The 20,473-nt window shown below is 42.0% G+C and overlaps 1 protein-coding gene and 2 long non-coding RNA genes across 15 annotated transcripts in view; 1 reads left to right on the forward strand and 2 right to left on the reverse strand.

Moving 5' to 3' along the window:
- Positions 1 to 20,473, reverse strand: part of DLGAP2 (DLG associated protein 2) — a 400,720-nt gene that overhangs the window by 42,566 nt on the left and 337,681 nt on the right. The window lies entirely within an intron of this gene.
- LOC308584550 lies at positions 119 to 15,484 on the forward strand. The gene is made up of 3 exons (XR_014006910.1): positions 119 to 187; positions 7,194 to 7,250; positions 15,059 to 15,484. It is a non-coding gene; the product is annotated as an uncharacterized lncRNA (long non-coding RNA).
- On the reverse strand, positions 7,099 to 8,044 carry LOC308584546. The gene is made up of 2 exons (XR_014006906.1): positions 7,521 to 8,044; positions 7,099 to 7,257 (listed from the first exon to the last, which is right to left on the reverse strand). It is a non-coding gene; the product is annotated as an uncharacterized lncRNA (long non-coding RNA).

Genomic DNA, 20,473 nt, shown 5'->3' on the forward strand with positions numbered 1-20,473 from the left:
ATTTCAAACAGGAAACAATGACTGCGAATGTTCCTCTTGCACAAATGAGAACCCTCAGCCCCAGTGAAGGGAAAAAGCAGCTAGGAGAGAATGCCTGCATCCAAGTTTAAGTAAAGATGGGAGGCCAGAAACAAGGAATGAAACACATGTGCTTCTTGATGCTCCCACAAATGGCACGAGAAGGAAGGTAGAATTCTTTCCCTCCCCTCCGTTCAGTGCTGGCATGGGTTATGCAATGAGCAAGTGGATTAACAACAGGTTGCAACGATCCTGTAACAAACCCAGCTTCCCAACACCCAGAACCCTTCTAATTTTCAACTATGGAGGAAATGGAAGGAGGGGTGGCAAAAAGAGGGAAGAGAGAGGACAGTGAATTAAAAGCTTCCTTGTGATTTATGAGATGGGGAAATAGTCAAAAGATGAAACATACTACTTGAAACGGTTTTTGCTACTGGACTAGGAAGTGATATGCCCACTAATGAGGAGGATGGCTTTATCCCACCCAGTTTAAAGTACCTATTGGGTGACTAATAAGACCCAGAGATAAGACAAGGAATGCCTGGGGAAACAGTTGGTGGCACCCCTACTATAGGCACCTTGCAAAGGGCACTGAGGTTGATTATACAGAGGTACAGAGTACAGAGCACAGAAGAAAGCCTTGAAAACAAATATCTACTGTTACTCTTATTCACATGAAGCAGGTCTGATTTCTTTGCCCAACCCACATAATAATACTATCTCGCCAAGCAAAGCATTCATAGCTATGTTAGAACAATTCATAGTATAATCTCCATGCGGAAAAGTATTCCAAGTTTTTTTTGTACAGAAAGTTGGACCGAAACTGGTCTATGCCAGGCACAGCCTAGTTGGTGAAGATTCTCCCACTCACTCGCACTTGCCACAAAAGATACCAGGCAGACGACAAAATGGCAGCCTAGAAACAAACTGGACTGAAGTTTTGAAAGATACAGCTAGTATTTTGGAACTGTTGACTTGGACCCAGAGCTTTGGAAAATGGTTTTAAATGGTTGTGTTTCCTTCTTCCTCAAATTTTATTTACTAGTCTATAGTCCTACACATGGGTGAGCACACAACCAAACTAACCATTGCCTTAAACACATTGCCTGTGGTCTTCGGATTAAGGGCTGTATAGAAATTTAATTTAATCAATCAATCAATCAATCAATCAATCAATTAAAGTAACGTGCTCTGGATCTGGAGCAGTCCTCTGTGTCAGATTCCTGCCAAAAACCACCCTCAGCCACTCATTGTCTCCCAACAAGGCTCACTGGGGCAGCGAGGTGGTTGGCAGGAAACGAATGTGAGATTGAGAGCTCTTAATTTTTTCCTTCAGAATAAAAGTGGCTAACTTAAGCATGTATTTTTAAAAGAGCGTCCACTGGAACACAGAGTTGTTTTGTTGGGCAGCGGACAAAAATAAACAAATCCTGTGTGGTTCATTACTCATATGCAAACCTGCAAGAGTAAGATTTGCCTAAAAAGATGATTGACAGATGAACTTCTTCCCTAGTTCCCCCCTCCCCATCTTTCTGATAGAAAAGCAGACTGTATTCTGCTGAGGATCCACTTGTTGAAATATGATATATAGTGTACAGTAGTTCCCTTTTTCTGTAACTCCTTTTCAGCTTTTTCCAGCATTAACTTGGAGCTGCTTTGTTCCTTCCTCATGTTCCCAGGTAAGCTGCTTTTTTTAAATAAAGAATGGAAATTGGAAGGTACTAGTTAAAAGGAGCTCTGCTGCATCAGAGCCAAAAAGCTCACCCAGTCCAGCATTCCTGCCTGGTGCTGGAGGTCACACACAGCAATAGATAGCCTTCCACATGTTGCAATCGATCCTGAATGTCCTCAGATAAGAACTTTCCAGCCAGGTGGGTATAACCACATTGCTCTTCCCAATTTGTGTGTTTTGGTCAGGTTCCTGGAAGCTGGTCCACTAGGTCAAATGGGGGCATTGCCCCAACAATCTCATCTGCCCTCAGCCAGCCCCCTCTTGCCTGTCTTATTGTTTACAACTGGCCAAAGAAGTGACCTTCACTATCACCTTTCTCTTCCTTAGTCTCAGTATTGTCTTAATAGACTGCAACAAGCAGAATGGAAAAGAAACAAACATAGAGTCCCACTGCAAGCAAGGTGCCTGACCTCTATGTAGGACCCAAATGTACAGAAATCTCAAAAAGAGAAGAATGAGGAAACAGAGGCTCGTTGAACAGGACCTTGGAAGGTGGCCATCTTGCAAACTATTCTTCAGCACAGTTAGTACAGTACACAGAAAGAGAACCGCTTTGCCACAACTAATGTGGAGATGCTGTCATTCATCAGGAGCAACAAGAGGAGGAATTCAGACAACTTAGTGCTTGTGTAAAGAGCTGCTGACATAGCCTCCTCATCGTCTCTGTTGCTATAGATGGAGACCCCCAAAGGTTCTATGGGGTGGGGGGGGAGAGAGAGACATTCCACCCCACAGAAAGAAGAAGCAATAGAGTCAAAAGGAATAATCTACAGCTTTGCAATTTTTATTTTTGGCATAATTGGATGAAATTTGCAGAACTGGAAGCCCCTTCTGCGAAATTTCAGAAGAACAGCTGCCATGATTTCCTTGCACAGGCAGCCTTTATAGACTCGGTATGGTCATAAAACGATGTGCCTAACCTTGCCTATTGTTTTATAGTCAATTTGGACAAAAGCAGCATGCGTGTGAGAGAAGTGCCGCTAGATAAGAAACCTGCCAAACTGCAGGCAGATAGGTTCATTGTCTTTTCTGCTAGATACATTCATTGGGGAGAACTGAAAGGGATTTGCTTTCCACCCTACGGTTTTGCACTCAGAAGTTCAGTGGTAGTGCTCCTAGGGATGGTATTGCAAACAGATCAAGCAAATGATTTTGGTATGAGAAGGAGGCTGGTTTTTTTTTCTTTTTTTGCACAGAAACAGCCTTTTGTGAGGTGGGGGGCACTGTGCCATAAGACTGTCTCACTGTGCTGCCACACAGAGGAAATACTCATCTTCTGGACCCATATTTTCATCGCCCCCTATCTTTCATAGCCACTTGCTTTGCGTTTGTGTGAAGTTTTTTGAGAGTGGGGGGATGTGTGTTTCTCAACTGTGATGTGCCCTGCACTCATCCTGCCCTTGCTGTGCGCCTCCTCTGACTCTTCCCTGAGCAAGAGACACCAGTGATGTTTCTATGCAGGTGCCTTCTATTTTTTTTTTTTTATAAAATTTTTATTGGTTTTACAAACTTTTTTGAAGACAAACAAACACTTAAAAAGACAAACATACATGTATAATATCATAACATATTTTCCTAAACCTCTTTTCTAGGACTTCCCCATACCCCCCCCTTTCTGCATCCCAATGTCCAAAATTTTTAGCAACTCACAATTGTTACTTTCAATCTCTGTCATCCTAATCCTCTCTATATTCTAATCTTATATCGCTGTATCCCTTTGTTTCTAGGAACCACAACACTTTAACATTCATTAAGTTTATGATAGTCCTTAAGATAGCTTTTAAATTTTCGCCATTCTTCTTCCACCGTCTCTTTGCGTTGGTCACGGATTCTGCCTGTCATCTCAGCCAATGTCATATAGTCCATCACTTTCATCTGCCATTCTTCCAGAGTGGGTAGATCTTGTGTCTTCCAATACTTTGCGATGAGTATTCTTGCTGCTGTCGTAGCATACATAAAAAAAGTTCTATCCCTCTTTGTCACCAATTGGCCGACAATGCCCAAGAGAAAGGCCTCTGGTTTTTTAGGAAACGTACATTTAAGTACCTTTTTTATTTCATTATAGATCATTTCCCAGAAAGCCTTAATCTTCGGGCACGTCCACCAAAGGTGATAGAAGGTACCTTCAGTCTCTTTACATTTCCAACATTTGTTATCGGGCAGATGATAAATTTTTGCCAGCTTGACTGGGGTCATGTACCACCTATAGACCATTTTCATAATGTTTTCCTTTAAGGCATTACATGCCGTAAATTTGATACCGGTGTTCCATAACCATTCCCAGTCAGCAGACATAATGTTATGACCAATATCTTGTGCCCACTTAATCATAACCGATTTGACTGTTTCATCCTGTGTATTCCATTTCAGCAACAAGTTGTACATTCTAGATAGATTCTTAGTATTGGGTTCTAGCAATTCAGTTTCTAGTTTTGATTTTTCCACCTGGAAGCCAATTTTCCTGTCCTGTTTGAAAAACTCCATTATTTGGTGATATTGAAACCAATTTTCTACTTTATGTTTCAATTTCTCATGGCTTTGTAATTTGAACTTATCTCCATCCTGTTCCAAAATTTCCCAATACTTCGGCCATCCGACCTCCATATTGAGTTTCTTCACTGCCTTGGCCTCCACTGGTGACACCCATCTAGGGGTTTTGTTTTCCAACAGATCTTTATATCTTATCCAAACATTAAACAATGCTTTCCTAACAATGTGATTTTTGAAGGCACTATTCAGTTTGATTTTGTCATACCATAAATATGCATGCCAACCAAAAGCATTGTTAAAACCTTCCAGATCTAAAATGTCTGTATTCTCGAGGAGCATCCACTCTTTCAGCCAGCAAAATGCTGCTGCCTCATAATACAGTTTTAAGTCCGGCAGGGCAAACCCCCCTCTTTCTTTGGCATCTGTCAGTATTTTGAATTTGATTCTGGGCTTTTTGCCCTGCCAGACAAATTTCGAAATATCTTTCTGCCACCTCTTGAAACATTCCATCTTATCAAGTATCTGCAAGGTTTGAAACAAGAATAACATTCTAGGCAATACATTCATTTTAATCACTGCAATTCGGCCTAACATTGACAATTTCAAATTTGACCATATTTCTAGATCTTTTTTAATCTCTGACCAACATTTTTCATAATTATCCTTATACAAATTCACATTTTAGATGTCAATGTCTAAAAACTTGACATATGCAGGTGCCTTCTAAGGCTGTGGCTGGTGTGTTGCTCATGAAACCTTCTTCCTGCTTAGCTGCCCCTACAATGCAGGCAGCTGGCAGAGGTGGGATTTGCTGCCGACTCAAAAAGATCCATGCTCTGCTACTTCTGTGACAACCCAGAATTTGTCATTGTTGTGGGCTTCTGCCATAGGAATGGCATTGGAGACACAAGCCCTTGGCAATGGAGGCTCCGTGCCCACCACTGGAATATTACTGCATCTTTGTGGTGGTGGTAGGAGCTTTGAGGGCTGGTGAGGCAATCTTCCTCCTCAACCAAATTGTCCAAAAGCACATCGGAAAGCTCTCCTCTTCAGTTCCTCTATTAAGCAATCTGACTTCTCCTCAATGTCCTGCTTGGTGCACCTGCTTGTAGCATTGAAGGCAGCGTGTTTGAGTTTTGTGATGGGTAGAACTCAAATAGCTAATGCAGCACCGCTGCAAGACCAGAAAAAAAATTAGATTGCTATAACATTTTTTTTATAAAAAAAAAACAACTATGGAAAAACACGTACAAAAATTTCTGCTCTCTGGCACCATCTGGTGTTGCATACTTAGAGCGCATTCAAATTGTTGTTTATTTACTAATGTAGCCGAATCCTAAAAGTAAATTAAAATTGGTATTGTATTCTGCTTATCTGCTCACAACTGTGACTGCTTCCATACAGCCCAACAGCACTGTGCAGACTTATAGTGTGTGAGAAATACCGCACAAATAAAGAAGTTATAGGACAGGCAGTTTATGACTGATAAATAAAACAAATCGCTTGAGACGGACAAAGGGATGAAGCAGAACTCAGGGTGAGTGCTTGTGCACTGCACACTTCCAACAATACATGCTACAGGACTAAGTGATAGTGGCATGCGTGTAACTTCCCTCGCCACAAAAGCAATGCCGACTACAACTAATTAGAACAATCAACCCATACATAGACCAAAAAAAAAAAAAGCGCAAAAGAAAGCAGGCAATTTCAAAACAAAATCAAGAGGTAGATTCAAAAAAGGCAATAAGGATTGGAGGGGGTGAGGAAAGGGTGAGTAAATAAGAGATTGGCGGTATAAGTTTTGGAATGAGGTAGACTTGTACTGGCGAAACGTAAAATCATTTTTACAAGCCTCCGATTCACTCTACGAGAACTCGCTCAATGTTACAACGCTGAAGCAGTAGCGGTTGGCTGGGTGTGATGGCGGTGCTTGCCTGCAATATCATTTACTGGGAGAATGTGGTAAATTGGCAGCCAAATCGGTGTGATGCAAACACACCAGCAGGAGTGCTGAATTGGTTCCATCATACCATCCTTTCCCCACCCCTTTGACTCTTGTAAACAGCGGAGACAGCAGTTAAGGGTGTCCAGGAAAGTGCTGCGGCCTTATTAAATGGTACTGGTTCTAGAAGACCGAACTAACAAATAGCAATAAGCACCAGAGAGCAAAACTATTACTTTGACATCAGTATCCCAAAGCACTGGGACAGCGGAGCCATAGTATAATAATTTCCTTTGATTACGGGTTAGACCTGTCAAGCGCAAAGCAACTTTCCCTACACCCTTAGAGGCATAATTTTGCTTTCAGCAGATACTTCTGTGAAACGTTTTCCGTGTTCAGATCAGTAAGGTGCTGCAAGGTACTTCAGATTTTCCACCTTTGGTTCACGGCACCGCACATGTATCCTTATTCACCTCAGACCAATCCCCAATCCCTTCAAAGTGGTGTGTTTTGCTTCAGAATCCAACCAAATCCAACCCCTAACAAATACTAGACAATGTATATCGATTGTGCAGTAATGTCATTTATTTCTCTTTAAAGAAATGGCAGTAAAATATTAGCATCATTAAATATAAATAATGAAGTAATTATTTTTAAAACTTGCATCCGAAATGGTCACATCATTAACACACACATTTTAAAAATGGGTATATTTATTTATCAAGAACTACTGATGGTTAATAATAATTGTTTTTAATTGCATCATAAATCATGATCACAACATAAATTGAAATGTATATTCACTGAAGTATGATAGTGGGTTAATTTATTATGTTAATTTAATGGCCTATCTATGACTTGAATTAGTCAGCCATTTAAAAAAAAATACTATTTCTTATCAATAAAACAAGTAGCAGAAAATGTAATTTTATTTTATTTTTATATACAAAATTAAACATTGATCCACTTTTAATTTTTGGTTTTAAATAATATCTCGTCTTTCCACCACAGGAACAATGTGCAGGTCTTCTGTGCTGCTTTCATGAATGGCTTCCTTGACCCATTTGTGTAAGTCCTGTTTGGGGAAAAATGAGATGAAAAATTAAGGATGTGGATAACTTAAAACTGCTCAGACAAGAACTTTTCAAGCTGAACTTAAAGTTACAAAACAATGTTTTTCCCATGTTAAGTTAGTTGTTGTTCAAAGTTCCGTTACAGCTCAGTCGGTAAAATGAAATCTGTTCAAAGCCAAGTTTTGTTCACTATGTGTTCCCTATAGTTAAGTACATGTGATGAAGAAAGCTGCAATTGTGTAAGATTAAACATAAAAATACTCACATTGGTGTTGAGGGAAATATTTTTTGCTTCACCAAGACGTTACTGCAGAAAGGAAAGGACAACTGAAATGAATTTTAAGTAGAAAAATCTGCACAAGTTAAAATGCAAGAATATCAGACAGATCTGATAAGCAGAGGTAGGAAGATATAAGCCCTATAGTTTATCAATAGCCTCAAAAACACCAACTGCATAGCATTATACTGCTTACAGTATAATAAACTGTACTGCAGAACAGCTTTGCCTTACATGATAAGGTATGAAGTGAAGCAGAGTTGGGTGAAATCTGTGGTCACCCATATATTGTGGGCCTACAGTTTTCATCATGCCAGACCATTGAGTATGTTTGCTGGAGCTGATGGGAGTCCAACAATACATGGGAGTTTAGTGACACAGCCCCAGTCCGGGCAATTTCCCAAGGCCCTATAGCTTTCTAGATGTCTGTGGGCTGCCCTCTGCAGCCTCCCTCTAGAATCTGTTGCTGCCACCAATGCTACCTTGCTATAGATGGGGCGCTCTCAAGGACAGGAGACCGAGTCTTAGCTTCTCCTGCTTCTCCTGCTAGTCATCCACAGCCAGGTGGCCAGGTGTGTGCTCACTGATCTCTTCCTTCAGGAGAGAAAGTGACACACATGCATGTGTACCAGAACATCTGTGCATCGTGTCCTTCCACTCAAGATTTATAAATGTCCTGGGCTGGGCTGGAGAAGTTCAGGAGGCCTCCAAGTAATTTTTCTTCTTCTTCTGAGAACACACACCAGATACCTTCAAAAACGAGAACCAGGTTTTTGACCCTTACATTCTCTACAACCTGGTGGTGATATGGCAAAGATATCTGCAGCCAGAACCTCCATGATCTCGACTCCTTCGTGTTATCAGGAGCATTCCACTTCTCCTGGATCACCCCATCCCTTACTTTAGAGCAGGCTTCCACAAACTCGGTTTTGAGACTACAAGTCCCATCATCCCTGACCACTGGTACTGCTAACTAGGGATCATGGGAGTTGTAGGCCAAAAACATTTGGAGGGCCAAGTTTGAGGAAGCCTGCTTTAGAGGCTACTATGGGAGTGGGGTGGGCCCCCATTGTGGACATATGTGCCCATGTGGGGGTGGCAGACTTGGAAGGGGGCACATCATTCCATGAAAAGGCAGGGCTCTGGAATGGGTGACGCTGCATCATCACCACTGGCTGCATCATCACCACTATTGTGATTCAGAGTGGCTTGGACTCTGCTGGAAGGTCTGCCCTCCTATTCAGTCCATCACCCCAATCTGATTTGGAAACATCTGCTGCTTTGATCTAATAGTGTTTAGGATGCACGTGGTCTTAGGATGGACACAAGCTCAGAAAGGCTGCAAAAACACTGCCTCAATTCCACCCACCCCAGGCTTCTCTAACCACTAAAGGTCACCCCGTCTCCTAAACTCAACCTTCTCTTAACCCAACCAACTACTGTACCCTCAATGGCCCACTCACCCCATATCCCTGCCCTCCCAGACCCATTCATTCCAACCCACCTCTGGATGCATCCTGCAGGGCTGCTGCCTCTGCCCACACTGCTGCTGCCACGCTGCCAATCTTGCCACTCTTGCTGCTATCAGATGAGCCCTCTGTCATGGCTGCAGGCCCCGTGGCTTCTGCGACATGTAATGTCATGCTGTGAGGTATAATGTTATTCTTTGCATTGTTGCCGGAAGGCATCCTGGAAGTGACAGAGAACCCGTCTATTTTCAGCCCCCACCCTGAGCAAAACAGGGAGGGCTTTTTTTTTTGTAAGTGGGTACACATTATCATGTAACACAGTAGCCTATTTTCAGCTCCATACGATTGCTGACAATTCTGCCTATAAGTATACAATGGCTTCCAAACACTTAAACAAGTGATATTTGCACATTTCCTACACATAATGGTGTAACAGGGCATCTATGTCTATCCTTCTCCCGTAGATGAAATGTCATGTATGAAATAATTCGGGGGCACATACAAAGTATGTGCATTTGGTTCAGTTAAAGTTGATCCGTCTTGGTAGTAATCCATAACCGTTATTGGTTGCCATACGTCCAGAAGTTCTCAGAAATATCTGGAATACTGCAGTCAGAAGCAGTGTCCAGGTGGAAATTGCTAAAATGTCCAGGAAAACCCATGTCAGCAGTGTCAGTTTTTGACTCAACAACTTTTCTGTCCTGCTTTTCACTGTTTGAACCATAACAAAGCTAAAGGTTATGCAATGCTTTCAACACTCACCAGCCGCACAATATGCAGAATTGGACATTCATAAAAGAAACTACAAAACAATTTTCTCAAAACTCTAGATCAGAGTTGAATTGTTTACCTCAGATACAACGCTTGCAGTCCATGGAAGTCTATGGTGGGCTAGAATTACATACGCGAATTGTTCGCCGACGAAAAGAACAAAGTACCCAGAAGAATAATTCATCTGTGTAATGGTTTTGGTTTGTACAGAGAAGATGGCAAAACACAGTCTCTGTTTATGGTGGAGCCCCATGGATATCACTGGGACTGTGTTAGCATAACAATAATAGTACCATTGAATTTGAAGGGACTCCCAAAGTTCATCTAGTCCAATGCCCTGCAATACTGGAATCTCACATAACCCTTGAATCATACTGGGAAAGAGTTAACATTTTAGCTATGTTACATTGGCTCTGATCTAGAAGAATGGACAAGGTGGAGTTGCCTTGCAACCCTTGGCTTAGCATGCAAGCAATTCTGAACTGAATACTTTGAAATGTCTGTGAACTCATTGTGTGGCTTGATAATTAAAATAGGAAGATATATATCGGGGAGGAGGGAATATAATCATTTGCAGCTGACGAAAACCACAAAAAAGCTGGGATACAGGAAGATTTAAGAATGAAACACAGAACGTCCTCCCTATGTAAACGGTTGCTTAGATTTAAGCAGACTCTGCTTAGCCCCTTAGTGATGATTAAAGGAAGATGTTGAGTTCCAACTGGTAGCAAAGCAATGTAATATGGGGTCAGTTTGCTTTCTAACAGTCCCATGGATGAGTTTTCCTGTTTTGTTTTGCAGTTCTGCAATAATCCTCGATTGTTGGCATTTCAACGAGCTGGAGTTTGCAGAACTGCATTTGCTTGTATTCCGGCATAGGAACCACTCACAAAAAGGAGTTCTCATGGAGATTTCACAACATGTCAAGCGAATTGGCAATGGGAGATTGCTGTAAAGGTGTGGTGGGACATACATGGTCGCTCATGTTCTTGGGCTTGTATATCCTCTGTGTTCGCTTTTCTGTTTGGTGGAAGTGGCTCAGAAAGAAATCAGACAGCTCTGCCCAAATTGGTGTTATACATGTCCTGCACTTTAAACCAGTTTATATGTTGTAGCTCTGTTCAGGTTTATTCAAACGCACCAAAATATCCACATACTAGGCAGGAAAGCACCATGGCGGCAGTTTTAATTGGAGTTTTAGCCAAGTGGAGGTCACATTCATGGAAGCCCTCAAAGACATGAAGCATTCTAATCTCCCCATAAATCCCCTCTTATTTGGAAGCAGTAATCACCTTTCTTCCTGTGAATCAATACAAACACAAGCCTAAGTGGAAACTATCTGGGCTGACAGAGATAAAATTTCACTTGGATTTCACTTACTACCTCTTGCTAAAAAGGCATGGGGAACGTATTGCATTTTCTATGTAACAAGCCTCATTCATCAAAGGCTCATTTGTGCCTTGCCTTCAAATTGTTGTCGCCGTGCAAGGTGGCAGGGAGGTGGGGGCAGCAATATATAGCAAGCATCACTTACGAGACAGCCAGGAGGGCTTGCGTTTCAGTCAGAGAGAACTTCCCCTTCGCCCAAGATTAAGTTGCAGCAATCATAATTTTCAATTAAATCTCCATTTTCTTGGCAAGTGTGAACAAAAGGTGAGATGAGTCCCTGGAAGAGGTTAATCGTACCTTAGATCTTACACGTAGTTTCTCTGAGTACAAAGAGCTACATTTCCTGGATTATATCCATCTGCACAAAAAGCATGGAACCAAACAGAACCATTCATACCTCAGCAAAGATCTGACCCTAATAGTTGGGGAAACTATTTAAGCAAGTTTATAATTTGGCGTGCTCCAAGGTGAAAAGCAGGGAGATTTTCAGACATTTCACAACAAATGGGAGGTAAATAGGATTGACCTCACTGATTTATAAATGTCTCATGTTCAGTACAGACATGGAACTCACTCACTCTGATTTATGGCTGTACTTTAGAAAGCAAATTCAATTTATTTTTTTTAGTTATGACAGTTTTAGCTGTAAATATGTCATTTTCTAATTAAATAATGACCCCTTTTAAGATTCTTCTATGACGTCCTGTCTCATTTTAGGGAAAATATTCTTATACTCCGCAGAGACATGTGGGTTGTTGGGTTTTTGTGGTGTGTTTTTTTTTAAAAAAAGGAAGTCAGAGACATCTTCTTTCACAACCTGCTTGCCTTTTCTTTCCTTTTTAAGGAAAAGGGAAGCAGGAAAAACACAGATAAGGTTTGCTTAAGTGTACTTGTAAGTGGAACTCTGTCTTCCTCTTGTGTTCTCCTGTGGGATTGTCTAGAACAGTGTGGGATATGACTGCAGAAGGAAGAGGGAATCAACAAATATCACCTCCCCCATTTCCTCCAGTGGGACCCTCTGCTGGACCTTGGCTCTTTCCGTAAATTGAGGAGCGTGGCTCAAACCCATATAAATGACAGGAGGACTACAACATGAATTATTCATCTCACAGACAGTCACTCAAAAGCTGTACTTAAGACATTTCTGTCCTCTGTTTTGAAATGTCCACAAGGAAATTATGCAACCTAACTTGTGGAACACTTTGGAACAGGAGATGCAGTTGGCCTCCTCTCTTACGGTGTTTTTACTATATGGCAAAAATGTTCCTGTTTATGTAGATGTTTGTGTTACCAGATAGATACCAGATGCTTATACCAGAGGATTAAATTAATATAATATATATATACAAATTTAATTATATACTATATATATATATATATATATATATATATATTATAAATTAGTGTAGTGTTTTGTTTCCTGAGCACAGATTTGAACAGTAACAGAGATTTAACACCCCATAATTAGTTATTCATAAATTTATCACGAGTTTAGGATTACTCAGTCAAATAAAACTCCTAATTGTAATCCATTGCTTCCCATTCTTGTCCTTATATATCTTTCATGACTTTTACGTTATTCTTTTGCTCTCAGTGGTTAACTCACCATCCATCCACGTACCTTCTGATTCTGCTGCTACATTAAATAATGGTTTAAGAAATGATAACATGTTCGAAGAAAAGCTCAGATATTTATTCCAAATGGAAATGACCCACAGGGTCCAAACAGATGACCAACTTCACCACGGTGGGATCCTGATGATCTTCTTCTCCTGTTTTGTCTGGCTAACTGAGAATTTTGTTCCTTCCACACGCCAGCCTTTTTTAAAAGCAGAGGTGGGAAGGGGTATGTTAATTTTGTTCTCATTTAGCTTTGTTATTTGCATAACAGGCCTCTAGAACACATGACTCACAGCAGGGCTTTCAGCGTGGCTTCCCCTGTTTTGTGAAACAGCATTTCTGCTAAGCTATGGCAAGCACCCACTATTTGAACTTTCCATTTTCACCAGCTGGCTGGATTGTTTTGTGTGCGTGCGTGCCTTGGGTATGCCTTGGTATTGTTTCAAACCTATCTTCAGCTTTTTTTTTTCCAGTCTTGCTTTTAAACCTATATTAAGTTGTTCTCATTGTACGAACGACAATTACCTTGAAATTTCTATGGAAGGTGATTCATAACAGAACAATACGATGGCGTAAACTATGTGCTATTACCATTTTCCTACAAATTTAATAATTAAGTTAATTGTTAGTGACGTATTAATACTAAGAAATCTAACTTCACCCATTCATATGTGTGTGTGTGAGAGAGAGAAATCTGTATCTTGGCAGCATTTGTATGGAAAAAAAATACTGGGCCTGCAAGAGAATGTGGGAGCTGTAGGCCTTTGGGAGGAAAAGGGAAATACAGTGGTACCTCGGGTTACATACTCTTCAGGTTACATACACTTCAGGTTAGAGACTCTGCTAACCCAGAAATAGTACCTTGGGTTAAGAACTTCACCTCAGGATGAGAACAGAAATTGCACGGCGGCAGCCCGGTGGCAGCAGGAGGCCCCATTAGCTAAAGTGGTACCTCAGGTTAAGAACGATTTCAGGTTAAGAACGGACCTCCAGAACGAATTAAGTTCTTAACCTGAGATACCACTGTATTAATATAGTATGAATAGACCTTTACATGAATCATCCATATGCCGTCTTTCCTATCTGGCTTACAGACTCCGGTAACCCAGAAATAGTGCTTCAGGTTAAGAACTTTCCTTCAGGCTGAGAACAGAAATCGTGCTCCGGCGGCGCGGCAGCAGCAGGAGGCCCCATTAGCTAAAGTGGTGCTTCAGGTTAAGAACAGTTTCAGGTTAAGTACAGACCTCCAGAACAAATTAAGTTCTTAACCTGAGGTACCACTGTAATGTTGCCATACCTTGATAGGGTTGCCATACCTTGAAGAACAACCCTACCCAACAGCCCGGGCCTTGGAAAGAGGTGAGTGGGTGGCGGCCAATGCCACGCCCATGCACCCCTTTCCCCAGCTCGGACTGGCAGCGACCAAGGACTGCAGAGCAGCCTGAGCCCAAGCAGCCCAAACCACCGGAGCCCAACTCCCCCCCCCCAACCCGGACATTTCCTTTAAAATGTAAAAATCTGTCCGGATGGGCATGTTGGCCCTTCAAAAGTGGTTTCCCCAGACGTATGGCAACCCTAATGTTGGGTATTCTTAACAGGAATGGGATAGCCAGGTGAGGCACAAAGAGGAAGCCAAAGAAGGAGGAAAGTCAAAGATGTTCAGAGGATAGGATAAAATTCACATATTCATATGCTCACCAGCCAGATCTTGGTGCACGTATCTTAACACTGGTTAAATAGGTTAAACTAGGATTGTTTGCTTCTTCTTCAAAGGGCGTTACGATTCTACAAATTTGTAAAACCTGTAAGTCCATCGAAAAGCTGTGCTGCGCATTGCACAAAAATAAACTCCATTTGCCAACACAGGAACACTTAGCGTAAAGGGTAATATTTGTGTATGCCGTGTAGTTAATGCTGCTTTTCAAAAGTTGTAAATCAAATAAGATCTCAAGGTCACCCACCTGGATACTTGTATTAGAGAGAGAGAGAGAGAGAGATGTGGGCAACACTAGACTCAAGGTATGTTCAACGGATGACAAAAAAGGCTTCTATTTTAGTTCTGATAATTAACAATAAATTGTAGTGCAGCAAGCAGTTAGCATCCTGAAGCGAATTATTGACAGCAGCTTCTTTGTGTCCCCCTACCCCTTTCTCCCTCTAGACAACCCATATTTCTATCTGATAGGAAACAGAATTTAACGTTCTGTGCAGCAAAAGCTGGCACAACCTCAAAATCTATAAACACTGTGTCACACAGGCTTTCTATACTTTTTGCAGAGGATAAAGTGTCAGCCTAATTCCTTAGAGTTCCAGCAGCACTAATTAAGCCGAGTCGCGGAGTGAATCATAGCAGTGGAGACCCTGGTGGTATGTATTCATTTTATTGTTCTCTTTTTTATTATTCCCTTAAATGGACACATGCAGTGATCACAAGGATGTCAGGAATTTTAACACCAAAGTTCACGTTTTTGCAAAAGGAAAGCTGTAATGAAATTGCTGGCTCACATCCACAAAATTCTCCTTTGAGAATATCCGCTCACCTGGGACTCTGGGTGGGTGGCCCTTGCTGAATGGCAAAGCTGCGGCGGGTTCGGGGAGGCTGGCATCTTCTGGTGTGGCCGGGGTGTGTGTGTGATGGTCACTTGGTGCTGTGTCCACCTCTAGCCGTGTCAGGCTCCCCGGCTAGGGAGGGCAACGCCTGCTAAGCCAGTGTTCACCAACCTTGGGCCTCCAGCTGTTTTTGGACTACAACTCCCATAATCCCTAGCTAGCAAGACCAGTGGTCAGGGATGATGGGAACTGTAGTCCAAAAACAGTTGGAGGCCCAAGGTTGGGGAACACTGTGCTAAGCCAATAAGAGGCAAGGACTTGGGGGCTGCGACCAGCCCTCCTGAACACTTGTCACTTGGATTTCTCTGCCAAGAAATCACTACTTGTCTGTCATGTGTCATTGTACATCACAAAGGATTCTGGAGCACATTCAAGGAGTCCGCTCACTCCATCTTCCCTTATGTCTGGCTGGATGATGAGGAATGGTTCCAGCAGAAGAACCCCCTAAGGAAGCCTCAGAAGGGCAAGGCTCCAAGCCAGGTGTTGAGACAGGTCAGAGGATGAGGAGGAGGAACGGACGCAGAATAGTTGGATGCTGAACAAGCAATGGGCTTGTGTGAGAGAGAAGAAGAGGCAGAAAACACTGCAGATGTAGGACAGGCAGCTGAGGAGGAAGAGGAGGGGGCTGAGGCTGCAACAGATTCACAGGAGCCTGCCAGTCCTATTGTATTCAGCTCCCATCCCTCCTGGTCTCCAAGGACTCAGACTTTTGCATGTAGCAGGACAACAAGCCCATAGCTCACAGGAGGCCCCTCCCCAGTGGAGTTTAAGACTGAAGGGAAAACAGCCAGAAGGGGAGGAGGTGTGAGACCCAAGATCATCAGTTCTGGCAACTGCTTTACTGGGGCCAGTCTCGCTGCAGTTTTCTCTATTTGTATTCTGTTTCCTTGAATAAAGAATCAGTTTTACTGCTCATTCCTGAGCCTCTGTGCTGACCAGCAGCTGAACCAGCCCTGACACCTTAGGGCTGCACATGGCAGAAGATCATCATCAGCAGCAGCAGCAGCAGCAGCCAAGCTGTCTTTGTGGGAAACCTGTCCACAAGGAACCACTGAAAAGCTTCATTTGACAGTTGGATGACAGTGAGATCCTACATTTGACGACTGCCAAAAGAAGTGCCAACAAGTCTAAGGCATTCAAATGTTGGATTTTGAGGTAAGATCTATGAAGGCAGCACCGTTTTTCTCAACAGAAGAGGAAGAGGAAAAGTTCTATGAATGTATACAGAATATATTCTCTTAGGCACACATAATGTTCCAGTGATTAATTGCACTTCCTGTAAAGATATCCTTAGGGTATCGTTAGAATAAGTGTCACTTGTGACAAAGCCACATCCAGCACTGTGGATTTCGAGTGACCTTGAACGAAATATTTGAGGGCCTTGCGATTCCAGCAGTGTCATGTTCCCTCCTGCTGTGTGATCATGCTTCGACTCAACTGGATTTAGAAATACAGGCAGATATATAATTACATTCATAAAAGTATTTGGTAGCTAAAAGTGTCTGTTTGAATCAAGGCATTTAGAAAAAAAATGTTCCCTGCTATTCACCTACAGTTAGAAGAGTCTGATAGCCCCAAAGCGCTGACCTCATAACAGCTGGTTTTATGGGGTCAGCGAGATGACTGATTGAAATTGATCTGCATAATTCCATGGGGCATAACCTTATGCAGTTTCCAGGAGGCTATCTAGCTACTGTTCACTTTATCAACCCCAAGAGCAAAAGTTCCCAGCTCTTTCTCAATAACCTTTTAACTGCAAGCCAAGAATGGTCGAGGGTGTTTGTTTTACAAACAGCCTTTCAAGTCGTATCTCACTAATGCAGCTGAAATCAGCTGCAACACTCCTGCTATCGGTCCTAGGATCAAAATTGAAGAGGCCAGAAGCTGAGCTTTTTCATTTGGGGCTTTTCCTTCGGGGCTCATTCTTCTTGATAGTTTGTCAGGACCTCTTTGACGGTTTTCAAGATGCACTACAAGACTCATTTATTTCCTATAGTACCAAAGAATGCTCCTTAGATTTCTTGTTGCTTTCGCTTTTTAAGATGGCTGAAATCCCATGTAAGTTTACCAGGAATTAAGAACCATTCCAATTAACAGATAGCTCTTTCCAGTTAGCCCAGTTGCTCCTCCGATTTTCAATAACAACACATTGAGGCTGTGTCACATGTATTAAATTCTTGCCCCCCAAAATGATCTCTGCCAGACCTTTGCTCCCCCAAATTAGTTTTTTCTGGATCCTCTACAATCAACCTCCCCCCTCTCTATGATTTAGTTTATTGTGATTTTATCAAGGAATGTTGAGGTTACTTGCAAACTGCCTTGTGGGGTTTGTCTTTATCTTGAAAGGTGGGATTAAAAAAACTAAGGAATCGTGCAGTCCAGCGAGGTCTGTGATATTTCTGAACAGGTAGTTTCCCCCTGCTTAGAAACTTAGGTCAACTAAAAAAGCCAGGGTGGGAGACATATTAAGGCAGCTGGTTCAAATGGCTGCAACTCCAGGCAACCTTGTCTTTTCGACCCAAAGAAGATAGTTTCAGCTCTCTAGGACTCATTAACATTAGAAAGTCCCTTTGGAACATAATGTTTTCCCACTTATTCCCATGGAGCCACAGTTAAAATGATTTAGAAATAATAATTCCTATCACAAAAACCTTCCAATGCTGATAGGCAGATATTTGCCTAATGTGGTCTGTGACAATCACACAGGGTCCCCGGACGTTTGACGGTCTATTGATCCCTGTGCCACCACTGTGATTGCTTCCCCGCTGCCACCAACCCGTTTCTCTCGGGTACACACGGAGTCCAGACAGTTGTTAACATTAAACCAAATAAACAAGGTTATTTTATAAGTATTAACAAGTTTATGGTTTCAGATAATTTTTCTTGTCAGTTTCTTAATCTTAGATACTTTACCGGCCTATACCTTCCTACTAACTTCTAACTGACTATCCCGACTGTCTATCTGACTCCTCTTAACAGATTCTCTCACTCTCTCACATCAAACTATCCCAACCCACAGACTTATCCTCCCTCTCTCTTCTCTAACACCCAACTGACATCTCAACAACTCTAACTCTAACTCCTCCCCTTGGGTTCCCACTGGCCAATCACTTCACACTCATTTAACCCTTTCCTTATGACCCAGCATGATATCACCCACCCAGGAGGGCAAACACCACATGGTCAAATAGAAACCAGTGCCACTGTGAGAAATGGATAAGTGTAAGGCAGTGGCAGGCAATCAGATGTTTCAAACGTCAAAAATGTAACGGCAGCAGTTGTTGAAGGTATCCAGAACACATCTGGCACCTTGAGCACCAGTGTATCCCACAGCTGGTTTGAGATTCCAGCTGGATCTCACGTCCTCCATCACTTGCTCCTGAAAGCAACATGTGTACCTTGACTGGCTGGCACTTATGACAGCTGGGAGGTTATGTGACCTTCTCAGGCATGACTCTGTAGCATTTTTGCACGGGTAGAGATCAGCAGTGATGGCAAAACTCTCCCCTGCCTCTGGGGACTTGTTTATGCACAATCTGGTTTCTGTGTACAGAAACATGAGACGAGACAGCATGCATTCTGCTTGAACTATCTGTGTGACTCCCTACAAATGCAGCATGTTTGCTATTTCTGGGTAGATTATACATTAAAATATTAGTGCAGTCACATGGGTTACAACTTCAGAATCGACAAGCGTTATCCTGTTTCACCAAGCAACAATTTTACAGTTCTATGAAACCACTTCTATGATTTGTCATATTAGCAAAAAATGAAATAAAAATACAATTAAATCTGATGCATTATTAAATTTCCTAAATATTCAAAGAAGCCCATTTGCTACAATTTTTTAAAAATTAGTTTCTGACCTTTCTGCCTTCTACACAAAAGACGCTCTATATATCAAATTATTTCTAACATGCTGCACTATATTTAATTTGGTTTGCTTCAGATTAATAAGTAAATGGTCATTTGAAGTGTGAAAATAATATGCAAAGAAACTGCTGTCCACTGCATTTCAAATGCAGAAATATTAAATGGTTACTCCATCATTTAGAAGCTAATAACTTGTTTTGGAAATTGAAAGTTTCATTTAACACTGTAGTGCATAATAGTTACACTTCTTTTGACATTTGATATGTATTCCATTTGAATATTTTACTCATTCTAGCATTCTCCCAGAAACCAAGAGCTGATTTGTGCAACGTTACAGATAATTCAAGTACCGTAGTTACAAGTTACATTGCCTGAAAGCCAAACCTGATTTTCAGCCTTCTAAATTTGGTGATGTTTGGAATGATGGTCCCACTTCCCCCCCTCCAGAGTCATTTTACTTAGCTTAATAAGACAGAAAGATGAAGTATTTGAGCAAGAAATTACCTGATATTTTCAGGAAACGGGGGGGGGGGGAGGGGAAGGAGTGTATAATGAGAGTTAGGCATTTTCCCAAAGTCAGAGCCACTTTGTTTAAGCAGAAGACAGCTAATCAAGGGATACAATTTTATACAAGGCACAAAACTGAAGCATCAAGACAGAGAAATAAATGGGATTCAAATAAATGAGATTTTGGCTTGGTGGTGCCTTGTATAGACTTACAGTGCGTCTCCTATCCCACAGACCAATCCAAATATTCAAGGGCTATACTTGGGACTGAGTGATATTTGCAGGTAGCAACTTTAGGGATATGGGTCTGTGCTTCTTTCCACTGCATCACACATAGTGGCAATCCTTTTTCTTCTTTTCTGAAGTTTATTTTCAGTGTTGCTGCCGTTGGTGACAAGCAGCAGAGCTCCTGCTAGGGACTGACAGGTTGTTGTTTTTTTGCTCAGAATACCTCAAGGACTGCCTCTCTCCATATGAACCTACCTAGATCCTGAATTCATCATCTGAGGCCCTTCTTTGAGTGCCTCCTCCATGAGAGGTCCAGAAGCTGGCAACATGAGAAGGGCCTTTTATGCAGTGGCTCCCCATTTGTGGAATGCTCTCCTCAGGGAGGTTCATCTGGTGTCTTCATTAATATAATAATATTTTTATTATTTATACCTCGCCCATCTGGCTGGGTTTCCCCAGCCACTCTGGGCGGCT

This window comes from Podarcis bocagei (genome assembly GCF_964188305.1).
Source record: "Podarcis bocagei genome assembly, chromosome: 3".
Lineage (NCBI taxonomy): Eukaryota > Metazoa > Chordata > Lepidosauria > Squamata > Lacertidae > Podarcis > Podarcis bocagei.